This window comes from Suncus etruscus, chromosome 8, assembly GCF_024139225.1.
Source record: "Suncus etruscus isolate mSunEtr1 chromosome 8, mSunEtr1.pri.cur, whole genome shotgun sequence".
In the NCBI taxonomy this organism is placed as follows: domain Eukaryota; kingdom Metazoa; phylum Chordata; class Mammalia; order Eulipotyphla; family Soricidae; genus Suncus; species Suncus etruscus.
The window spans coordinates 99,871,146-99,894,401 of record NC_064855.1 but is presented as its reverse complement, the minus strand read 5'-3'; the positions used below and the strand labels follow the sequence as shown (position 1 = coordinate 99,894,401).

At 33.0% G+C, this 23,256-nt stretch overlaps 1 non-coding gene across 1 annotated transcript; it reads left to right on the top strand.

The window, feature by feature from the left end:
* Positions 1–21,373: 21,373 nt before the first annotated feature.
* On the top strand, positions 21,374–21,532 carry LOC126016785 (U1 spliceosomal RNA). Its single transcript, XR_007498503.1, has one exon. It is a non-coding gene; the product is annotated as a U1 spliceosomal RNA (small nuclear RNA).
* Positions 21,533–23,256: the final 1,724 nt, after the last annotated feature.

Sequence of the window (23,256 nt, the reverse complement as noted above, 5' to 3'; positions counted from 1 at the left end):
TCAGGGGTTACTCCTAGCTCTGCGCTTAGAAATTGCTCCTGGCAGGATCAGGGGATCATATGGAATGTCAGGATTCGAAACACCATTCATCTGCATGCAAGGCAAGCTCCCTACCAATGTGCTATCTCTCTGGCCAAATCTGCCATTTTGTAAATTAGAAATTGTATTACATAAATAAGATAGTATAGGGAACAGGGACTTGTCTTGCATGCGGTCAGTACATATTTGATCTGGACACTATATATGGTTCCTTAAGCACTGATTCAAGAATAAGTCCTCAAAAGTACTGAGTGTGACCCAAACACAAAACAAAAATATATGGTGGTTCCCTTAGACATAAACAACATTGTATTTAGGCTTAAATAATTTTCATTAGAAACTCAAAGTCTAGAATATGTGGATCAATTATTATCATAATCTCATTAATTGATAGACTGAATTTTCTGTTTACCACAAATTTGTATGTTAAATACTAACCTATGTGATTTTGATTGTATTAAGAGGTGGGTTTTTTGGATAATTAAGTCACTGTCTCAGTGACTTATCAGTACCCTATCAAGTGATTTTAGAGAGACCAGGGATATGGTTCAAATGATAAAACACAGCTTAACCCATAAAAAATCATCAGTGTCTCTCTTCATACCACCTTCTTTCCTCTGTACTTTATGACCCCTGAATAATGGCACTGTCAGAGTGATACAGAGAATCCTGAGTACTTCTTTCCACAATGCATAACTGGACCCTAGAACCAATCATTCAGATCTGACCTTCTGCTGAGTATTTGGAAGAATATCCTTTTCCTTGATTATGACCCCTATAAAAATAAAATAAAAGAATATTAATGATCTATCTTGATCTTTCCTGTTACAATAAAAGTTGACTTTCTAAGAATCAGAAACTGAACTTCAACAAAACAATACATCTTATTTGATTTCATACTACCTTACCCTTATGTGAGATATTTAGTTTTTCTGTTACTTATAAGTCACTTAGAATATGGTGTTTTGATAAATATGGTGACCCACATGGAGATATTGTCTGACCTCAGGAAATCAAGATTTTTTTAATGAGTCTTTTACTTATATCAAATCAAGCTAAGAAACATTGCTTAAAATTTTATCATTTCATATTCTATCATTTCTGCATTTGATTTTTACCAAAGCAGTATCTTCATTAAGATGGGAAATATTTATTTTATTTAATTATTTCTTATTGTTTACTGTTAAGCCACAATTTCAATTGCTCAGAAACTAATATTAGTTTTGTGTTGAAGGGTAATACCTAGTGTCATCTTGGAGTAAAACTTTTGTGCCAGACAACTGTCTTGTACCCTCTAAAGTCTTACACAAGTCTTAAGTTTTGCACTATCTCTCCACACACCAAGATTTCATTTTCTTAAGAGCATTTAAATAAGTGTTAAAATTATTCTAAGACAGAAATAAAACTTAATCACTTACAGACGTTTTAAAAAATACCTTTGTCTAAATGTGTTCATTATTTAGAACCCATTTATTTAGATTTTTCATTTATATATTCATACTATAACTGATATATTCCAACTCAGTTCATATCTGATATTGTCCTTGCAAGTATAATGTGAGAAGTACTATAAAAAAAGTAAAATCAAGATTTGGAACTATGAGTTTGGTTAAAGTTCACCAAGCATGTGATTGGTACTTAGACTGCCTACTTCTACACCAACTATGCTGAAGCTTTGAAATGCAATCTTAGCATAGCACTCAAAACTTATTCAAATAGACACTAAACATGCCTTAGGCTGAGCCAGTTCTTATTCAGAATACAGCAAGCACTGTGACCACTATTGTAGTATTTTCCTCTAAATTTTCACAGGAAACATGATTCCAAATGGAGACAGCATACATTGAAATAGAATAACTAACCTAGAAATGTGTGTGTTATCTTTATTAAACACAACATGAACATGGGTCGCATGTCTCATTCCGCTGGAGGTTTTCAAAGCCTAAGAATATTTTTTTCACATATTCAATTTGCTGCCAAGATAACCTTGAAGTAAATGCTAAGGTGAAGCTACTATCAGCTGGTATTCCAGAATAAGTATAATAAGCTAAACATACTGCCAAAATGTTAGACTCACAGTGCGAGGAGAAAAAAAAATATAGTGCTAAAGCATGAGATTTTGAGACTGTTAGTACAGAATACATTGAGTCATACAGTGGCCAATTACTCATTTTATTAACCCTGTGGTGCCACTATCAGAATTGAAATATGTTATCAACTGCCAAACAACTCGTCTTTTCTTCTACCCTATGCTCATTTATTTCCAGGGGAGAGTTGGACTTTTTACATACTATGCTTTGAGCATTTTCCTCTGTGCTGGTTTCTATTTGCTTCTTTTGTTATTTTTTATTTTCATGTTACCTTGTCTGTTTTATATGTGAAAAATTGTACCTAAATTGCCTAGCATGGGAATTGCAAATATCCCTGAAATGTTCATGTAGTTTGGAATTTTTGTTATTTTACTTTGTTATTATTTTGGATACTCAGAATTGGGTTTTGAAATGTTATCTGAGTTCAGTTTCCCTCTTTGAATCACAAGTAGGCAGTAGCATTTTTGAAGCAATTTGTCCTCAAGACTTTTGTGTTCAGTTGTCACCCTTTGAAGATGAACACATTTTCATAGCTTATTATTTTTAATTAAATGTTGATTTGTCATTGGATGATTGTATCTTGTAAACAGCTACAGACTTTTCTGACCCTCACAATAAAAAAACTTTTCTAATATTTATTCCTCCTTAAAACCTAAGCGGTAGAAGGAAAAAAAAAATCAATGTACAAGACTTTACTTTGATTTGAATATTTACTAATACACCCTTTATGTTACTGTACAGATCTCTACATGTAAGCATTATTTTTAATATATATTCTAAACGTATTTACAGTGTTTTTCTTCAGAATAAGCAAAATTCATTGGTTTTTACAGTACAATGAGTTTAGTAACTTCTTGCAATACACAAATTACTGTTATAAAAATGGAAAAACCCTTCCTTTTCTATCTTCTACATAGACTGTGATAGAGTTATTGTTTATAATGAAAGCACAGTGGGAAACAGACATGTCTGAAAGATTTGGGTAAAATTATCCTAGCTACTTTAGATTGTAGATAAAAATAGGAATACAAAGTAATAATTAAATAGAAACCTCATTTTACCTTTTGTAGTAGATGCAAAATTCATGATTGTATCTTATTATAATCACCCTGGCCTTAAAGTGGAAGGGAATTAGGGGCTGGAGAGATTGTAGAGTGGGTAGAGCATTTGCTTTGTGGCTAGAGGACTGGGGTTTAATCCCTGGAACCTACTTTGTCTCTTAAGCATGTCTAGGAGTGATTCCTGAGCACGGAAAAAGGAGAATACCCAGAATACAGCATCATGAATCCCCAAAACGAAAACAAGAAATAAAGAAAATAGATCTTAAGCATATGAAATATTAGCTACAATAATTATATATCACTATATATAATTGATGATAAAATATTGTCAGAGCAGAACTGAAACTGTTGAAAAATATTAAATATTTTTTTGTTTAATAGATAAGTGAGCACAGAAGGTTTGGAAAGTTAGTAGGAAAGGTTTAGGTCGTTGCCATGTGTACTGCTGACCCTGGTTTGATTGACAGCAAAATGTATCCATCAAGTGACTTAAAGAACCACCAAGAAAAAAAAGCCCGGAGCATAACCTGGTATGGTATTATAAAATTAAATGAAAATAAAATATTCTATAAATAATATTTATAGATAGAGTGCTAAGTTAATTTATATATTTATATTAGATTTTATGAAAATTATAAGTCATTGTTAAAAGGTGATAATGTTGGAAAATTTTATGTTATCTGCCATCATGATCTTTTCTGCCTAATTGTATTATAACTTCATACCTAACATAAAATTGGTGAAAACAGATGAAGTAATTATTATGCATAGTGGTCTCTGCCTCTTTCACTAAACAAGCCCTTGCAAATGGAAATCTGGGTGTTTTGTAGAGAATGAGAAGCCAATTTGTCTTTTAACATCTGTTTGTGGCACCACATAAACAATCTCCATTAAAATGAAAGAAAATGTTTTTAAATTGCATAAATGCTCAATTATAACAATAGGTTTAATATATCAATAATATTAATATTATATATATTATATCATAGCAGAGTAAGGACATTTATTGAGAAACAATTAAATCATTTATATAAATTTAAGAAAATCTAAAGCATAAAAACCCCAAAGGGTGAATATAAAATATTATTGAGTCTTCCCCAGCATGGTCTCAATATTTTAGCAGCTAAAAATATAGTAATTAGAAAGGTCAAAGAGTCCAGAGGGATAATTCATTGGGTAAAATCTTTACATTGTATTGGCTCATCCTTCTTCAATATCTGACATCCCATCTGGTCCTCTGAGCTTCACCACTAGTGACTGCTGAGCACAGAGCCAAGTGTAAGCTTTGATTATTGTCTGGTGTGCTCCCATTCCCAAGCAAAACAAAACATAACAAAACAAAACAAAACAAAAGCAGAACAAAACAATAAAAATATAAAAGTTATTATATATATATCTTATGGTCAAATTATCTGTAATTTATAGTTTAATCAAGTGTTTATCAAAAACACATCGAAATTTAGGTAAGGTTAGCCAGTTAATACTATCTTTCTGTGACTATATCTAGTCAACATGCTTTTTTGTATTTATTTTATTTTGTATTTTTAAAAAGATGAATTGTTGAGGTATTATTAGCAACTATCTATATTAAGTAAAATAAAAAAAATACTAGCATAAGATGTCACTTATTCAGAAAAAAGAAATTCTGTGTAAGAAGTACATATAAGAGTTCCAGAAAGAGGGGCCGGAGAGATAGCATGGAGGTAGGGTGTTTGCCTTACATGCAGAAGATGGTGGTTCGTATTCTAGCATCCCATATGGTTCGCTGAGCCTGCCAGGAGTGATTTCTGAGCATAGAGCCAGGAGTAACCCCTCAGTACTGCTGGTTGTGACCCAAAACAAACAAAGGAGTCCCAGAAAAAAATGAAACTAAGAGTCTAAGTCCAGAGGCCAGAGCGGTGGCACAGTGGTAGGGCGTTTGCCTTCATGCACTAACCTAGGACGGACTGCTGTTAGATCCTCCAACGTCCCATATAGTCCCCCAAGCTAGGATTGATTTCTGAGCACATAGCCAGGAGTAATTCCTGAGCATCACTGGGTGTAGCCCAAACCGCCGCCCCCCTAAAAAAGAGTTTAAGTCCATAAACAACAGAATTATTTCTTGGTAGGAAATAAAAATATACAACCTAGTAGATATGAATGTTCATAGCTTCAAATGGCTTAATGAGTCTTATTTTACTAGGTGGTATTTTTTTTATGCAGAAATATACCCAATTTAACATTTAATAACAAAGATAAAATAACAAAAACACCAAGAATAAAGTTTGACCAAAAATTGAAGCCCTTTTTCAAGTTAGAAAAAGAGTTGGCTGTCACTGTGTAATCGTTTTATCACTTCCAAATTTATATTGGAAAAACATATGTTTTTCAATTTTCTCCTGTAAATTTAAGTCAGATTTATATGAAAACTATTTGTTTTACATGTCCTATAAGTGATAATCGTAGATAATTGGCTAACTTCATAATGTATATAAGGTCTACTTATATGTATGCAATGTTAAAGGTCAAGGTCTTGCTTATATCCAATTTCTAGTTCAATTCCCAGCACCACATATGGATCCCTGAGTATTTTTAGGAATAATCCCTGAATGAAGATTATAAGGAGTATTTCTTGAATATCAAAAAGTATCGAGCAAATTTCTTCCTGCTCAAAATGAGAGAATAAAGTTAACTCATCATTTATGAAATAGACAAATTTATATAACATTTTAATGAAGATGCATACTTATTTAAATGTGATAATCCTACATGTTTTCTTTTTATATCATAACGCAATGTTTTCTTATTTGTTACTTATTTTCATTTTATTTTTGTTTTGGGTTTTATTTTGGGCCACACCTGGTGGTGCTCAGGAGTTACTCCTGGCTCTGCACTCAGAAATTACTCCTGGTTCAGGAGACCATATGGGTTGCCATGGATTAAACCTGGGTTCATCCTGGGTCAGCCACATGCAAGACCAACGCTCTACCTCTGTGCTACCACTACAGCCCCTGATTTTCATTTTGTAGTTTATTATTAAAGAAATAAACTTTAAGTTACAGGCATTCAATATTTTTACATTCAAATTTTGGGTTGTCTTTCAAATATCTATCTAGGTAATTAAAATTGTAACTTATATTCTAAAAAGGATTGATTAAATAAAATGTTTGTTTGTTTGTTTCAGGATCACACCTGATTGTGCACAGGCTCTAATTCTGACTCAGGGATCATTCCTGGTCTGCATCAAGGCAGACCAATATGTGGTGTTGAATCAGCTCTGTCAAGTGCAAGGCAAGTATCTTACCCTCTGGACTGTTTCTCCATGACCATTTTATTTTTTTTTTCCCTAGGTACATTGAAAAATAACTAGCTCATTGAGTTGTATGAATGATACATTGGAAGACACATCAATTTCTAAACTGTTTCCAAGTAGTATGAAATGATTCTTCTTAAAAGAAATGTTATCAGAAGTAAGATTTTTCTTTAGTGTTTTGCAAACTGATCCCAAATGACTCAATTAGTGTGAAGAGAAAGGAAGCAAGTAGTTTCCATTGTCTCATAATGTGAGTTTTTTGATACTGCTCTTTCAAAATAAGTTCCTATTAGCTTTTGTGTTAGTGATGTTAGAGATATATGAATAAAGGAACATATTGGAGACTTCACACAAATGAACTACTTAGCATGCTTTAGAAGTTCAAAGAATGATATTCAAAAATAAAAATCATAATTCCGTGGCTGGAGGAATATAACAACTAGAGCATTTGCTTTGCATATAGTCAACCTTGGTTTGATGTACAACATTCCACAGTGTACTCCAAGCCCAACAAAAGTGATGACTGAGAGCAGACAGGAGTAAGTCTTAGTGCCCTGGGTGGGAAATGGTCCTAGCCTTCACCACATACACACACACACACACACACACACACACACACACACACACACAAGTCCATTCATTGTTATTTCTACCTAAAACAAGTAAGTTTGATAATCTTCAATACCAGCAGTGAAAGTATATTACCATATATAAATGTGTATATAAAAGACTATAGAAGATTTTATAAAAATATAATTATAATGAGTAATATAATATGTACCATATTAGTATAATACAGACATATATGTAAATACATATATAGGATGATACTCTTGCTTACTTATAATATTTCTATTAAAATATATATATGCATTTGTTTACATAAATAGTACTATCTTGATTTTATTCCTATTACTGAGAGAAGAATGTATTATTTTAATAGTCATAAGCTGATGGAAAATATTCAATAGTTAATTTTTAATTGTCATTTGTATCAAAGGTCAGTAATATAGATCAATTAAAGTATATTGATAGTAATCAACTAATTTGTGATCATTATATCTTTTAAGTTCATATTAATTTTGATAGCAGAAATTAAGTCTTTTAAAAGTGGGCAATATTTGCTAACTAATGCCACCACAGAAGTTATCTAATTCTAAATCTAAATTTTAATAAATGATAATACATTTTGAATAAGTATTCACGAATACTTCAATAAAATGCAATTCAAGTTAATTTTATGCTAAATATAGTGACTGACCCAAAATATATATTATAATGTTTATATCCAAACAAAGAAATTTTTACTTAAAAAATATAGACCTTGATTCTCATCAGGCATTCCAAATTAGTCACTTAAGAGCTAATTATAAACACAACATTTCATTATCCATTCAGACTTACTTAGTCTAAATGTACATTTTATCCGAACCACAAGTGACTTGAATGCATGTTATATTGTGAGAAACTTTCCTCTGGAATAATTATCATAAAAATCAACAAAGGTAAAATTGCCTTAAAGCTATATTCCTAAAGTAGTATTGTAAACTCTCTAAGTTTAAAATTTACTTTTGTGGATAGCATGTATTCTATATTCCAAATATTGGATTACTATATATTCTATTTCAAATATTTATAGTAATACTTTTATAGTAATAAAATTTGATAATTGTTTTTTAAAAGTGTGTGCCCCTTTAATTTTATTAAGTTAATATTTATTTACAAGAATGAACAATTGTATTTATTTTAGGGACACAATATCAGCTCACCACACATACCACCTAAGAGTATTTTTTTGTCGTAGATCACTACATCCTCCCCCCTCTATAAGCACATACACACACACACACACACACACACGAATACACACAAATACACACACATTGCAAGCCTTCATTCTGCTATCAGAATCTAAATGTACACGTAGAATATAAAAGTGAGGTTACTAGTATTTCTCTTTTTTCTAATAACTTACTTTATTTAGTATAATGTCTTTAGGTCTTTTTATGTTATAGCAAATGATAAAAATAATTTTTCCATACACCTTAGTGGATTTATCAAATAGGCAATTGTATAAATTATAAATATATAGTATTTCTTCATCTCAAATGTTATATCAATATAGTAATATTTCATTATCTGTTTTTAAACACTATTATTTACAAAGTTATTCATAATTGAGTTTTTGACATAAAATGCATCAGTACCAATCCCATCACCAGTGTCAACCACTCTCCACCAAAGTTCTCAGAACCATTCTCCCCATCCCAGTCTACCATCAGAACAGGCACTTTTATAATTTTGATTATTAAAGTCTGGGTCTTATTATTTCAGTGTTAATATATGCATAATTTGGATAATTATTTTATCTTCCCTTAAACCCACAAGTATATCTGATACTCATTGTTTCTTGTCCCTCTTATTTCACTTCTGTCTCTATGTCCACTGTATTTTCTTCTCACTATACTCTGGTACCAAGAGTGTTCTAGGCAACCCCTATTTAAACATTTGTTTTTTCCTCATGCAGTTGTTCTAAATACTAGATAGAAGTGATATTATCCCGTATGAATATTTCTTCTTGTTTACTGAATTTAACATATTATGCAGTTCCAACCATGTTGCAATGTTGGTCTCTTGATTCCATTTTTATTGACTTTGGCTTAGGTATTTAGTCTCTTTTTTCTTTTTCTCTACCAATACATCAAATACTGCTTGACCCTTAGCCCCTCTCTTTTCAAATTTGTATTTCTCCTCTTTTACTCAATTTCTTTACTTTCCTCACTATACTTTGGGGCCATGTGTGTTCACAACAACTCTCGTTTAAATCATTGCATTTCTCCGTCGGGTTATTCTAAATACCAACTATAAGTGTTATCATTCTATATATATCCTTCTCTTTTTAGCTTACTTTCTTTAACATAATATATTCCAATTACATTCATAATGCATTATTGCATCATTTTTACAGGTATGTAGTATTCTATTGTTTATTTGTGCCATATCTTCATGATCCACTTGTCTTTTGTTAGATATCTAAGTTGATTCCAAGTCTTAGCTATTGTATTAAGTGCTGCAATGAATAGCAAGCAGTATGCATACATTCAGATTTTAGATTTTAATTACATATGCTATCTATAGGTATTTCTTCCACTTAATAGAATATAATTTTGCTTTAAAATTTTGCAGTGCAAATATTTTAATGTAGTATTTTAATTTTGCTATAATTTCTTTGTGACTCTACTCCAAATTTACCTGAGAGGGGTCTTGGGAAGGTTAGATAAGGCCTTTGACCCAAGGGATGAGGGTCTTTGCCAGCATGGAAAGGTAGCAGAAGCAGAGATGGCTGAGAGACAAGTACAATGAAGGGCTGAATATATATATATATATATATATATATATATACACACAGCATAATTGGTTATGATATACACCACACAAGTGGGCCATGGCCAATAAAGATGTTATCTCTCATGAAGCCTGTCTGAGTGGGTCTGATTCCTGCCGCGACCACCTGAAGATGAGGACCTGCCGGTTAATGGGGGATGGAGCCACATGGATGGGGCCTAAGGACAAAGGCCTCCATCTTCACCATCCAAGCCCATCCTAAGGGCTTAATGCAACATTCCTTTTCTCTCTCTTTTTTTTTTTTTTTGCATTTTGTTTCCCTTGTCATTTGAGTAGTATCATTGACACTTTGTTTTTATTATACACTTTTTACATGCTACTTTTTACATTATTTTAAGTTATACAAATATAAGTCTGTAGTATAGTGTGGTTAGTTTAACTTATCCCTACCACAACTGCTGTCATTGTAAATTTTGTTAATTAATCTTTCTCTAATTACAGCTTTTTCTTTGCAGTAAAATTGGTTTCTTGTCAAAGATGATTTTCCCTCTGTGTTTCATTTTTCTGTTCCTTGCTATGGAATTTGTCTAATTTATGTTGTAAATTGGTTTCTGTAAAAATTAATCAAACATGTGGCAGATATTTACTTTGATAACAGAAGGATATAAACATAGATTTTCCTACTAAACAATCTTGACTTTTTCCTCCAAAACCATGTATTTTTATTCAGAATCACAAGAAACTATAAATCTTAGTTATTAATAGAATTATAGTTGTTGCTATCAAATGAGGTCATATTATAACTATAAAGTAAGAAATATTGCTGGTAAATTTTTATTTAATGTTATTAAACACAATTTCTTACAGTTTTTTATTATTTCCTATTTTTAATATTACATTTGTCATGAAGACAAATGATTAAGAGCAGAGATTAACTTACTACAATAAAATGTGAACTAAATTGTCTATGCACTGAATGTTGCTGCAGAGCAGTAATTCATCTGATGCTTCTTAATGATTATACAAAATTGTGCTAACATTTCTGCAAGTATTTAAATCAAATATTCTTAAACAATTTAATTGCTTAACACTTTTAGAAAACATAAATCATATACAGCAAAACAGGATGTTGAGACTCAAACCAGTCGTTGTATATTTTGCCAAGATGATGGCCATGATCATAATTATGCATGTAAGACACAACTGAACAAGATAAAATATAGTAGTTATAAAAATAGAAAATTACAGGGACTATAGAGAGTGCATCAGTGGTGCACTTTTCTTACATATAGCTGGTCTGTTATATTCCTGGGCCCCACATAAACCTCAATTACATCCTGATCTCTGAGTGTAGAGCCAGGAGTAAACCCTGAGTACAAATTGGGTGAATTCTCAAAAAAGAATTTCAAATGTATTAAAAATAAATTCTTATCTTTAGGCAATATCTTTAAAAAATCTATTAAAACTAAGTGACATATATTATACTAAAATTGTCAGACTAGTAAAGTTTTATAAATTCAGATGTAAGCACTTGATATCATCAAGTATAACTCTAATCCAAATATTAAAAAAAGTTAGAAATCAAATGAAGTGAATTTAAGGGAAAAATAGTAGTCACATAATGTCTTAACTCAGACATAATTGCTAAAAAAATAAAGAAAATATTTCTTCTTATATTTTCAAAGTTATATGTATTCTTATGCAATTGAGCTTAGACAATTTTTTCTATAAAAGTATTCTTGTATCATTTTGACTTACACTTATGGTGTGAGTTCATATTTTGTTTACAGATCAATTTGTAATCACAGTTTTATTTAAAAATAGATTCTTTTTATCTGACAGTGTAATAAGTGTGACACTGCTTGTATTTGATAAATATACTCTCTACACCCCTGTAGGTACAAGAGAAATGAAAGGAACCAATAATACATCCCTTGCATATTCATCATACTTAAAAACATATACTTAGTATATATTATGTCCCAGTTCTACAAGACATTTAACAAGTTCTTGAAATTTCAATGTAGAAACTGCCATAGTCTTCCATAAGACTATTAAACCATGATTTTCTAATAAAAATGTTAACAAAAATTATAGGAGAGGTTCTAGCTCCTATACCTCTCATAAATTATATATGTCAATTTCTCCAGACTCTTTCTTATAACCACTTTAAAAGTTATAATTCAGTAATTCTCAGAGATGAATAATTGTGTCATAGCTATATAAATGGACTGGGAATTTGTATTTATTCAGATGAAAATTAATACTACTTTTATTTAACACTTTTTTGTTTTGGCTTTTTGGGCCACATCCGCTGATACTCAAAGTTTACTCCTTTCTATGCACCTAGAAACCACTGCTGGCTTGAGACATCCATATGGTACACCTGGGGATTAAATTGTGGTCCTTCCTACGTTAGCGTGTGTAAGGCAAACACCCTACCACTTGCTTCACCGCTCTGCTCCCTAATACTATTTTTTTAATATTATGACAGACTGATGCTATCTATTGTTAACATGTATGTCAATATTTAGTCCCCTAATTAATGCTTGAGCCTACTATCTAGTGCACTAGCATTATCCCCTATATATTATCATTAATTGAACTAAAACAAGAAAACAATTATGCTGTAGCTGATAGTATTAAGACCAGTTTTTGGATTTTCAGAAAATGAGAAACTTGAAAATATCATGAATTCTCATAAACCTTCTCTATATTAATGTACACGAAGACCTATGATTTGATTTTTCAGAATTTTGTTAGCATTTTATTCTCATTTCTAAAATTATCAGAAAATTATGAAACTCTCATAATTTAATTCTGTTTAACAACTAAATTTTTAAAAAAATTATGTCTGTTAATGCTGAGAAGAAACAAAAGGATCAGGTTGATAGAAAGAACATTATCATCAGAATATCTCCTCCTTTTCTCTGCCACTAAGTCTTATGGGAGTAACCCAATTAGTTCAAAGCATTGGCAACAAATGCAGTACTTTGCATAACCTGAAAAGTATCTTTAACCAATAAAACACAAATGCTTTATAAAAGGCATTATGTATACATTATTGAGAGAGAGTTGATGGTTAAAAAATGAGGAATCATGGGTCACAGTGGTGGCACAGCGGTAGTGTGTTTGACTTGCATGCAGCTGACCCAGGACTGACCATGGTTTGATCCCCCAGCATCCCATATAGTCCCCCTAGGCATGGGCGATTTCTGAGTGTAGAGCCAGGAACAACAAAAAAAAAATGAGGAATCATTAATCACATAATGTAAAGCAGAGATAATGTAAGTGTATTGGAAAATGTTAGAAAACTAAAGAATTCAAGGAGGGAGATATGTGGTACATGCTGGGAACAGGGGTGGATGAAGTACAACACTGGTGGTGGGAATGCCTCTCATTCATTGTCACTATGTACCATAAATAATTCTGTGAAAGATTTGTAATGAATTTTGGTCACAATAAATTTATTAAAAAAACAGAAAAAGAAAACTAGAGAATTATATTTTAATGATAACTTATTAATATTACATTTTTCTCTGTTTCTCTGCCCCTGTCTCTGTCATTGTCTCTTTTTGTTTCTGTATCTTTCACTGTCTCTGTCTGTCTCTCTCTCTGGCTCTCTCTTTCAATGGGAGGCCTTAGTGGTTTTTGACACACCTAGTGGTGCTCAGGGTTTAATCCTGACTCTGCAGTCAGAGATAACTACTAGTTGGTCTCTGGAGACTATATATAAAGCCTGGGATCAAACATGGGTCAACTGTGTTCAAGGCTCATACTTGACCCTCTGTGTTATTTCTGAGGCCCCTCATCTTTTGCCTTCTGTAACATTAATGTTGTTATTTTTTACTGAATTAAATAAAATATGCTGAAATGGTTCTCCAAATTTTATGCTTGTGGTATTGAAATAGTCCCTTAAGACTTTATAAGGAGCAATTTAAAGAAACAATGACTTTTTATAGAAAGAAAGGAAAGGATATGTCCTTAATAAATAATGTTTGTTTATTATAGGTGTAAGAATTTGTTATTTTATTAACTAATGGTTTCTATAAAACTAACACCAAAGACTAATTTAATTAAAATTTTATTGTAGCATATGGTTGTGACTTAAGATAGTTACTATAAGCAAATTAACTGGATTCTGCACAAAAACACATCTGGAACCCTCTGCAAATGACAGTACAAGTAAAAGAAAACAAATATGCTATTGTAAAATCAGAGTTATCTGAAAATATTGTATCTTAAAGAAAAGAAAAGCTAAAATCTAGGGAAAAAGAAAAAACTAATATGGAGAGCCACTTTCTCCTACTCTCATAGAAAGTTCTACAGTGAAGCTTGAATAATCTAAATAAGAAAGTGGGGGGAGTGAGTGCTTAGATCTATTTGGATTATTCTATATCCTCACCAGTGGAGAGGTCCTACCAAGGAACAGAGAGCTCCACCCAAAAGGAGACTTGTAATGGCTTCTGTGCTTTCTGAGAATAAATTAGGGCATGCTGTCAAATAGAGATACATGCAACCAACTCAATGTTGAGAGTCACACAGAGAAAATTACCAGGGAAAGGGTGCCTAAAATTTAGAAATGCAAAGAGAAAAAGAATTAACAAAATAATTGAAAAGAGAAGATACACTATACAAAGAAAAAATTTCTACAGAAAAGCAACAAGGTATAATTTGAAAGGATTCTTAACATTCTCAACATCTTGAAAGGAAGTACTTAAATGTATGGCTGAATAAAGACAGAAAACTGGAAAGAAATCCAAATTCATCAGAACTTTCTCAATAACCTCACAGACATTTCAAAGAAACCATCCTAATGATTCCCGCTAGAAGGAGAAACCATTGGAGGGAAACTTTAATAAGAATAGAGAATATATGAGAAAAATCTAAATAGATTCTTAAACTAAATAATATGGCAGTATCACTAAAAAGAATTTTACCATATAACTAAAAATAAGTTAAGTATTGAAACAGTATACTTAAAGACAGAGAAAATGATAAAAATAATCCTAATCAAAATATAAAAAGAAAAATAATTTGGGAAAAGTTATAGTATCATAGATATGGTGTTTAACTTTAACATGCAACAATGCTTGATTTAGTTCCCTGATTTCTGCTTAGACCCTAGAGTCATCCAGCAGTGTTGTGATTTTCTAAGCAAAGCCAGGAGTAAGAGCTGAATATTGGAGGGTGTGATATTAAAACAAGGTAGGTAGGTAGGTAGGTAGGTAGGTAGGTAGGTAGGTAGGTAGGTAGGTAGGTAGGTAGGTAGATAGGTAAGTAGTAGGAAGGAAGGAAGGAAGGAAGGAAGGAAGGAAGGAAGGAAGGAAGGAAGGAAGGAAGGAAGGAAGGAAGGAAGGAAGGAAAGAAGAAAGGAAGGAAGGAAGGGAGGGAGGGAGGGAGGGAGGGAGGGAGGGAGGGAGGGAGGAAAAGAGGGAGAAAGAGAGGGAGGGAGGGAGGGAGGGAGGGAGGAAGGAAGGAAGGAAGGAAGGAAGGAAGGAAGGAAGGAAGGAAGGAAGGAAGGAAGGAAGGAAGGAAGGAAGGAAGGAAGGAAGGAAGGAAGGAAGGAAGGAAAGAAGGAAGGAAGACAGAGGAAGGAGAAAGAAATGGGAGGAAGAAAGAAATGAGAGGAAGGAAGAAATGAATGAGAGGAGGGAAGAAAAAAACATTAATGTTGCAAGAGTTCTAAGAGGAGAGGAAAAAGAAACAAAGAAGTATTGGTTAAAAAAATAATTGAGAATTTCCTCAATAAAAAATAGGAAAAAAAGTAAAACCAAGGGAGCTGGAAGCATTCTGGTATTCTGTCAAAATAAATCAACAATAGCAATCACCAAGACATATTTTGATTTTGCTTAAGATACATACTCATACAGATATATATATATATATATATATATATATATATATATATATATATATATATATATATATATATATATATAACTAAAAATGCTCAGCAGTAATGTACAATAACACAAAAGGCTGTGTTTAGCAGAGACTTATCCTAAAGCATATACAAGTAGAGAACAACTAAAAATATGATCAGTATCCAATAATTATGAGAGAAATTCAAATAGTATATAAAACACCCACAGGTTAGAATGCACTATGCCTGAAAGGCCAGAAAACAATGTGCTGTGGAGAGAAGATGTGCACAAAGGAACTCTCATTTCCAACTGGTGAAAATATAAACTATTTCAACATTTTTGGAAACCAATATGGAGATTTCAGAGAAAATACAGAGGCAGATGTACCGGGGTTAGTAGAGAGGTTAGACGCTTGTGATCGTTACTACTGACAGCTGACACTGGTTCAATCTCAAGCATGCTACACATTTCCCCAAGCACTCTAGCTGTGAAGCTATGACCCCTGAACACAAATTCTAATTACTGCCAGGTCTGACCTGAACGCTATCATAGATAATATTAATATAAAATAGTTACCAATTTTCCAGGATCTCTATTTCTAGGCATCTATCTTAAGAACTCAAAAATGTATTCAATAGATATAACATTTAAAAAAGATATATTGCAGGGGCCGAAGAGGTGTGGTGGCACAAGTGGTAGGTCATTTGCTTTGCATGTGCTGACCTAGGACAGACCACAGTTCAACCCCCTGGCATCCCATATGGTCCCAAGCCAGGAGCAATTTCTGAGAACATAACCAGGAGTAACCTCAGAGTGTCATTGAGTGTGGCTCAATGCCCCCACCAAAGAAAAAGATGTAATGCAGGGTTCGTCACAATTGTCAAGATACAAAAACAATCCAAATGCTGCCAGGAAATTAGTGGATAAAGAAAATATATAAAATAATTTGTTCTCAGTAATGAAAATATGAAATCTTGTCTTTTAAAACATGCATAGAACAGAATAATACAACACTAAGCAAAATAAACATGAAGGTAAAACACAAAAGCTTAATTATTTTACTTATATATGAGTATATATATAAATTAATCATCAAACCCTCATAGTATTCAAATAAGACTGAGGTTCCCAAGCTGGGATGCATGTAGGGTAGAAAGACTAACTGTGTCATATGTATATAGTGAAGGTAGTGTAAATGATGTATTTGGTGAACAAATTGGTTTTGGATATACAATGGTAACCTTGAATAACTAAAACGTACAGACATTTTATACTTATCTTATTCATCATGTTTGAAAGTCTTATTTCATGACAACTTGTTTTTAACTGTAAATTAGAACAACAGATTTTAAAATGGGAAAGGAATTTGGATTTTGAGCTTAATAAAGTAGTATTCTGTTGGACTGTGCATGAGAAATATCCACTAAGGGAGAAAACTGCAGGCCTGTCAATTGTCACTCGAGTGTTCTAAAGAATCCTGACTCAAAGAGCTTAGTTGCTCCAAGAAATATTTGTCCAGCAGGCCCATTAGGGATGTTTTTGTCCCTATGTGGATTACTAGCAATATTTCTGAGATTTATGCCATGGTATTGACATTACATTTCCTTCATATTATTTAGCTACTTTTCCCTTGAATGTGGCACTGGTGTAGGGGGGTATTCTTTACATGACTGTAATCATACAACTATAATCATATTTGTAATGACGGTGTTTAAATAAAGATAATTATAAAAAAAAGAAAATTACAGCTAAAATATGGCCTCAGTCAAATTCTCTTGCCCAGAGAATTCCCAGCACCAAAAGCTTCAATGACAAGCTTCCTTTCTCTTTGACAGCCATATTTACATCTAAAAACAAGTCAGCAAAATTATCTCTGAGTCTCTGTAAATACTAGCCAGCCACAAAATTTACATTTCTTTAACTTAGCTCTCTACTAACACAATATTAGCATAGCAACCTCTGCCTGCTAGCCTTTAGTCCTGTAAAATTGATCCAGCTACAATATCAGGCAACCCTCCTTTTTATCATGCTACTTTCTCCCTTCTTTTTTTTTTTTTTTTTTTTTTTTGGTTTTGATTTTTGTTTTTCTGCTCAGGGGTTACTCCTGGCTATGAGCTCAGAAATCACTCCTGGCTTGGAGGACCATATGGAACACTGGGGGATCAAACTGCATCAGTCCTTGGCTAGCATGTGCAAGGCAGATGCCTTATTGCTTGTGCCACCACTCCAGCCCCTACTTTCTCCCTTTTAACTTCTTAGATAGATCTTTTCCTACTGAGCCTAGCCAGTCATTTATTATGTAAATATCAACAGACCTCCTGTTAATATTTCTGTTTTTCTCTACAATCCTGCCTCTTGTCAACACAGAAATTCCTTTCATGCCTAAGACTGGTTTGCCCTATATATATGCCCAACATAGAGATTAAATTTGTCACACCCTTGCCAGATGTCTTGTCATACAATTCATTTGTGTAGTCTTTTATTTATCATTATTTTTATATTTCACCATCCGTGTTCATCTGTTCCCTGAAATGGGCTCATTGAAGTCCATTGGAGCGGTGGGACAGAAGCCGCTCACAGCAGTATTCAAATAAGATAGTTTAACTCAAATTGGAGGAAAGTTCACCTTGAGAAAATTTAGGTTGTGATAAATTTCCAAATTAAGTTATGGGTGGATATTTTATGTGCATTCAACGAATATGTATAAAACAAAAGAGAAGTTTTCACCTCTATGATTTCAAAACAGTGCATTATGTCTATGTGGATATGTATTTGAAACAATTTGTTAAAAATCCTATTAGTTTATTGATAATGAAGCAATGAAGTTTATTGAAAATGAAGCTTTTTTCTGAAGCTTTCAAAACTTATATTATACTTATTAAAATGTTATATTACTTTAGGGAATAAAACAAGTTGTCTTCCCTACTGACAAAATAATTAAATTTTCTTACTTGAGATAAAATTCTGCATGCTTTACTTTTTTTTTCTCTTTTTCTCTTTCTAAGTCATTTGAAGTCCCTCTTTTTTTTTCCAGTTAATCCTAAATTGTAGTGCATCTTTTATACTTTTTCTTTTTTTTTTTAACACCACCCATCACCAGTGCAACATTCCCATCACCAATATCCCAAGTCTCCCTCCTCCCCACCCGACCCCCGCCTGTACTCTAAACAGGTTCTCAATTTCCCTCATACATTCTCATTATTAGGACAGTTCAAAATGTAGTTATTTATCCAATTAAACTCATCACTCTTTGTGATGAGCTTCCTGAGGTGAGCTGGAACTTCCAGCTCTTTTCTCTTTTGTGTCTGAAAGTTATTATTGCAAGAATGTCTTTCATTTTTCTTAAAACCCATAAATGTGTGAGACCATTCTGCGTTTTTCTCTCTCTCTCTGACTTATTTCACTCAGCATAATAGATTCCGTGTACATCCATGTATAGGAAAATTTCATGACTTCATCTCTCCTGACAGCTGCATAATATTCCATTGTGTATATGTACCACAGTTTCTTTAGCCATTCGTCTGTTGAAGGTCATCTTGGTTGTTTCCAGAGTCTTGCTATGGTAAATAGTGCTGCAATGAATATAGGTGTAAGGAAGGGGTTTTTGTATTGTATTTTTGTGTTCCTAGGGTATATTCCTAGGAGTGGTATAGCTGGATCGTATGGGAGCTCGATTTCCAGTTTTTGGAGGAATCTCCATATTGCTTTCCATAAAGGTTGAACTAGACGGCATTCCCACCAGCAGTGGATAAGAGTTCCTTTCTCCCCACATCCCCGCCAACACTGTTTATTCTCATTCTTTGTGATGTGTGCCATTCTCTGTGGTGTGAGGTGGTATCTCATCGTTGTTTTGATTTGCATCTCCCTGATGATTAGTGATGTGGAGCACTTTTTCATGTGTCTTTTGGCCATCTGTATTTCTTCTTTGTCAAAGTGTCTGTTCATTTCTTCTCCCCATTTTTTGATGGGATTAGATGTTTTTTTCTTGTAAACTTCTGTCAGTGCCTTGTATATTTTGGAGATTAGCCCCTTATCTGATGGGTATTGGGTGAATAGTTTCTCCCACTCAGTGGGTGGCTCTTGTATCTTGGGCACTATTTCCTTTGAGGTGCAGAAGCTTCTCAGCTTAATATATTCCCATCTGTTAATTTCTGCTTTCACTTGCTTGGAGAGTGCAGTTTCTTCCTTGAAGATGCCTTTAGCCTCAATGTCCTGGAGTGTTTTACCTACGTATTGTTCTATATATCTTATGGTTTTGGGGCTGATATCGAGGTCTTTAATCCATTTGGATTTTACCTTCGTACATGATGTTAGCTGGGGGTCTAAGTTCAATTTTTTGCAAGTGGCTACCCAGTTTTGCCAACACCACTTGTTGAAGAGGCTTTCTTTGTTCCATTTAGGATTTTTTGCTCCTTTATCAAAAATTAGATGATTGTATGTCTGGGGAACATTCTCTGAGTATTCAAGCTTATTCCACTGATCTGAGGGCCTGTCTTTATTCCAATACCATGCTGTTTTGATAACTATTGCTTTGTAGTAAAGTTTAAAGTTGGGGAAAGTAATTCCTCCCATATTCTTTTTCCCAATGATTGCTTTAGCTATTCGAGGGTGTTTATTGTTCCAAATAAATTTCAAAAGTGCCTGGTCCACTTCTTTGAAGAATGTCATGGGTATCTTTAGGGGGATCGCATTAAATCTGTACAGTGCTTTGGGGAGTATTGCCATTTTAATGATGTTAATCCTGCCAATCCATGAGCAGGGTATATGCTTCCATTTCCGCGTGTCCTCTCTTATTTCTTGGAGCAGAGTTTTATAGTTTTCCTTGTATAGGTCCTTCACATTTTTAGTCAAGTTGATTCCAAGATATTTGAGTTTGTGTGACACTATAGTGAATGGAGTTGTTTTCTTAATGTCCATTTCTTCCTTATTAGTATTGGTGTATAGGAAGGCCATTGATTTTTGTGTGTTAATTTTGTAGCCTGCCACCTTGCTATATGAGTCTATTGTTTCTAGAAGCTTTTTGATAGAGTCTTTGGGGTTTTCTAAGTAGAGTATCATGTCATCTGCAAACAGTGAGAGCTTGACTTCTTCCTTTCCTATCTGGATTCCCTTGATATCCTTTTCTTGCCTAATCGCTATAGCGAGTACTTCCAGTGCTATGTTGAATAGGAGTGGTGAGAGAGGACAGCCTTGTCTTGTGCCAGAATTTAGAGGAAAGGCTTTACTTTTATTGAAATAAATTTCTTCTAAGTTAGGACTTCAAAATTTTGTAGGATATGGCTGTAAAATATTAGTATAAAGGCAGTATATTAGTACAGCTGAGAGGGTGTTTGCTTTGCTTGTGGCTGACCTGGTTTCAATTCCCTGAATTCCTATGGTCTCCAAAGCCTGCCATAGTGATTTCTGAGTGCAGAGACAAGAATAACCCCTGAACAACCCCTGAATAACCCTTGTGGCTTCAAAACAAACAACACAAATAATAAAACAAACAAAATTAGTATTGGATAAAAATATAGATATGTGTAAGGGGATAATAAACTAACAACACTTGTTTAATCATTGGTGCTTTATAATGTCTCCTCTACACAACCAAGAGTGAACATTGAGCAATGAGTTAACAGTAAACTGAGCACTGCTAGATGTGACCAAAAAAGCAAAGCAAAAAAACAAAAACAAACAAAAATAAAACAAAAATAAAACCATGATCACGAAGGTGGTTTCCCCAGAGTGAGGCTTATTCATTGCACTCCGGATGTGCTGACTCCTGCGATTTCCCCAAATATGGGAAACTCGACTGCATAATTTGTGGTAGTGGGGGACTGTGTTCACGCTCTCAAAAAAAAGAAAGTAATAAAACAATCAGTCTTTATTGCAGCATTTTATTGTCTCATATATTTACAAGTAAATGCAGGGAGAAAAACAACCCTGAGTAAAATTGAGTGTACCATATTATTTCTTTCACAAGTCTTTTACATCTTTGACTACTAGGTCACTAATCATTTTTTTTAACCACAGATTTTATAGTGTGACAATCTGAATAACTGGTCCTATTTGCTGAAATTAATCAAATATTTTTTATGATGGTTTGTAAAACAAGCCAAAATATTTAATTATAGCACTCTATAAAATGAGTCACAAAAAGATTACCAATTGAAAAGGTATACACCTTTTTATTTATATTTAAAATTGATGAATACATATTTCACCACTATATTGAAGAATTAGTATAGTATGCTGAAGAACTGGTTTGCATGAAGTGGGCCAATTTAGGCCACTCATGTAGATAAATCAGACTTAGAATAGATTTTTATCCTGGCAAAGTATATTGTCCCTTAAACCACACAAGAAGTAATTCCTGAGCATATAGCCAGAATGAGGCATTGAACACACCCTCTGATAGGACTCAAAACTCAAGTATAATATTTTTTAATGTAAAAGATTGTTTGTATATATAAATGAAACAAAAACTTGCTAATTGGTAGAACAATTTTACTTAATTAAATTGAAAATAATCGGACACTTTAACAATACATTTGTTTCAATTATAAGTTGTAGCTAGCATCAGATATTTGCATTTTGTTTTCTTTTGTTTTTGTGTTTTTTCCTTTGTTTGTTTTGGGACCACACCTGGTAGTGCTCAGAAATCACTGCTAGTGAGTATATGGAATGCTGGGGGTTGAATCTGTGTCATGCAAGGCAAACGTCCTATCCATTGGCCCCAGATAATTGCCTTTGAAAATTATTTATTTATTTTTAATTTTTAATTTTTGGTGTTTGTGCTACACTTGGTTATACTCAGGCGTTATTTCTGAATTTGCACTCAGAAATCACTCCTGATATGGTAAGGGAACCCTAAGAGAAGCAGGGGTTTGAATAAGGTTGGCCACATGCCAGGCAAAAACCTTACCTGCTATGCTGTCACTCCAGCCCTTGCCTTTTACATTTAAAATGCTACAACATGTAATTAAATTAAACAGAATCATATTATCCATTAATATTCATTTATTAAGTTTAACGTATCAAGCTAAACAAAAATTTTATATTGGGGAAAAGTTAGAGTACAAACAAATAATTTTAGCCAGTATTTAGATTTTATAAAAATAAAAGTTTTCATGACTTTTACATATATTTTTACAGTAAGTCTATGTAAAGCAAAATTTTAAATTATGGTAGTCTATAAAATATTTTATTAAGCTCTAGTTTGTTTATGTATAAACATTTTATTTAAAACTAACAAATGAAACTATACATTTGTTTCTCTGTTGTTTTAAGAAAATGGAATATCCATACATTTTTTTTACAATAATTAAATTATCTCCATTTCTTCTTGTTGTTATGGGACAACAAATAGCTGTCAGTGTACCTGATGATGAGAAATCATGACTAATTTTTTAAAGGCTTCAAAAACAAATACTTCTTGATTAGATTTAGATACTTATTTAGATGCTTAAAATGTAATACAACTTTATCTTTTAATAGGAATACCGAATTATTTTCACCCTAGAGGCTTAGAAAAATATGCTTTCCCAGACCTGAACATAGATGATCATTTTAATTATTTT